This window comes from Dama dama, chromosome 31 (assembly GCF_033118175.1).
Source record: "Dama dama isolate Ldn47 chromosome 31, ASM3311817v1, whole genome shotgun sequence".
NCBI classification, from domain to species: domain Eukaryota; kingdom Metazoa; phylum Chordata; class Mammalia; order Artiodactyla; family Cervidae; genus Dama; species Dama dama.
The window spans coordinates 19,464,455-19,467,748 of record NC_083711.1 but is presented as its reverse complement, the minus strand read 5'-3'; the positions used below and the strand labels follow the sequence as shown (position 1 = coordinate 19,467,748).

Genomic DNA, 3,294 nt, shown 5'->3' with positions numbered 1-3,294 from the left:
CTTTGCAGTTTCCTAAACATGATCGATTATTTCCTTATCCATTTGAAGTGTCTTGATCTTTGTCTCAACAGGCACACAGATTCTGCTATAATTGTGTCTATTCAGAATAGTCCTAGAAACAAGATGGAGGTTCTATTTCCACTCTGTTTGTTTAACAGAACTATAATATTATTAACCTTAACCCTCAAGACCAATGTCTTTGAAGTAAAGCTGACAGTAATATGATACCATTAAGACAGCAGTATTAAGTGTGGGATAGAAAGTGAAATTAGTGTACATGAGAGGAGGACACATTTCTAAGATTGGTAAACATATAGCAAAAGATCCCATAAGAAGCCTGCTTATAATTTAGTATCATTATAGCCTGTGCTCTGTTCTCTCCGTCCATCCTACTATCGCTTCTCGGCCTTTTGGCTAGGATCCAGTGAAGTATCTGTTCACCCTACCACCTCTCCTACCTGGTACTCATTCCATTAGGCCTGGTACTCCTCCTGGCATTTGCATTTTAGACTCACCAAGAATCCTTTTGCATTGTTTCCCAAACTTTACTATGTCATGTTAAATTGATATATGTGTGTGTATATATATATTTAATTTATCTTTTGGCCACACCATGCAGAACTTAGTTCGCTAGGTAAGGATTGAAGGATTGCCTTTAAGAGAAAGGGTGGAGACCATTAGACCATTGGGGAATTTTTCAATTGATATTTTAATTCTATAATTTAGACAATACAACATCATCAAATAAAATATGAACATGAATGCTATTTTCCTTATGGAAACGAAGTTGATTAGCCAAGAAAGATTAAAGGAATGCAAATAAATTAAAATTTAAGTTTTTAAAAAGGCATGGACAACAAAATGTAAATATTGCAAATAAGGGATAAGCTTTTGAAAGAATCTTGCCTTCAGATACCTGTGCCACTGACAAAATTTTCAGGCTACTTTAAAGAAATGGAAACTTACAAACTTTTTTAGAAAATGTGTTATTGGTGAGGTGTGTAGGAACAATATGTATTTGAACCCCAATCAGCTGAACCCATATTAAAAAAAAAAATCCCTTTACATCATTAAATAAATGTCTCTGTACTAAAAAAGATACTAACTTTTAAAAATAACTTTGTTCCTAACACTCAGTGAAGTGAAGTGAAAGTGAAAATCTCTCAGTTATGTCCAATTCTTTGTGACCCAATGGACCATACAGTCCATTAAATTCTCCAGGCCAGAATACTGCAGTGGATAGCCTTTCCTTTCTCCAGGGAATCTTCCTAACCCAGAGTCAAACCCAGGTCTCCAGCATTGCAGGTGGATTCTTTACCAGCTGAGCCACCAAGGAAGCCCTTGATACATAAAAAGTAACATTACAAGTATTAATTAGAAATTATTACTAATTGCTAATTAATTAGCAATTAGCATTAATTGCATGTAACAAATTGCATACTTACAATTTTAGATTAAAATAAATAAAATCAAATGCTCAAGATAAGTTTATATTGTTATGTCTGATTCCTTTCTTGAACTTCCTTAATTACTTTAGCTAAGAAATGTTCTGTTCTTTGACATTAATTTTATATACCAGACACTCTCCAAGTGACATGTTTGATTAAGAGGCAGGGCATCAATAGGTAAAGGTGATTCTTTAAAAAATGTGTTTATGTGTATAGTACTAAGATAATCAACCCCTGATGGGAAAACTCTAAATGTGCACATGTTTACTGAGGGGGAAGTTATTGTTCTATCACTAAGAATTGACTACCTTCTCTGCCTCATGAGAAAGGCATCCAATGTAATTAAAAAAAAAAAAAAAAGTTAGACTAAGCCAAGTCAACAAAATGATACTTGGATTCATTTCTCATTTCTAATCAGAATAAAGAATTTGCATACAGAAATAAGCATCATAGAGAAAACAAATTAAGAAAACTTCAAATAGAAAACATGACAAGTAATGTACAAACACTTCCTCATTTATAATTCTTCATGGTTATCTGCTGAAGTTTATATTAAGCCTTGAGCTACTTTAATATGTTCTCAAGTTTAGGACATTTTCTATGAATTTGTATCCGATTGGTAATTTTACTAGATCTCTGAGTTTTTGCTGATTGTGAATTTAATATATTTTACAACTTCTTGATCCATCAATTGTACATAGCTTTATGGATTTATAGTGAACAATTGCACATAATATTTTAAACTCAGTTTCTATCAAAGAGAAAATTATAGAATTTGAGAACAAACGCATGTGCAATTTATAGTCTTTATAATTCTTCCAAGTTTGTAATACAGCTTCCTGTAACAAGCTGAAGTAAAAAACCCCGTTTTCCATCCATGATTGGAATTAGAATTAGGCAAGATTTAACTGTGTTGATGCTCTTTTAAACAATTTGATAAATCACTGTCCTGTATCAAATAGTTTGGAAAAAAGTGTGCTAGGAAAGAACACTGGGACCTTTGCTTGGTTCTCTCAAAGATAACATCAGTAATCTTAGAAAAGTTAAGGCTACCCAGATTCAGATGACTTGAGTAGTGTCAAACAATTCATGCAACTTATCCCTCTAAGTTATAAGTATAACCAGACATTCATTGTCACTATGTTTTTTAAAGTGCACATGTTTACTCTGTTGAGCTTTCAAAATTTGCCACACGAAGTTTAAAGAAAAGGAGACACTCAATTCAATTCTACATCATTGCCTTAACCTTTTTCAGAAGAGAGTGAAAAAATAGCATTAGGTGGTCAACATGTGTCAGTTTCCTACTGCTTCTATTGAGTTGCTAAGGCGTGCTCAACTTTGTGACTCCTTGGACTGTAGCCCTCCAGGCTACTCTGTTAATGGAGTTTCCCAAGCAAGAATACTGGAGTGGGCTGCCATTTCCTCCTCCAGGGAAGCTGCCTGACCCAGGGATTGAGCCTGCGTCTTCTGCTTGGCAGGTGGATTCTTTACTACTGAGGCACCTGGAAAGTCCCAGTTTGCTCCACTTAAGAAATTAGGTGTAATTTGATGACAATATGATCAAAGACATTCACTCTGATATACTATCTAATGTAGAAAATAGAAAGAAATAATGTAATTTAGTAATTGGTTTTTTTTTTTTTCCTTCCTTAGTAATTGCTTTTTTCTTTCTTAAGTGTATTTATCTTTTATGGAGAGAAAAGGAGATAATTTTCATATGTTTGTATGTTAAGGTGTATATTATGAATGGAAGTGCATAATTAACTCTATTATGACTAGTTGTCTTGTAAATAGGGCTTCCCAGGTGGTGCTAGTGGTTAAGAATCTGCCTGTCAATGCAGGAGAC

General features: G+C 34.0%; 1 pseudogene; it reads left to right on the top strand.

Annotated features, from left to right (window-relative positions):
- The first annotated feature begins 394 nt into the window (after window positions 1-394).
- Window positions 395-604, top strand: LOC133050234 (U2 spliceosomal RNA; annotated as a pseudogene).
- The last annotated feature ends 2,690 nt before the right edge of the window (window positions 605-3,294 follow it).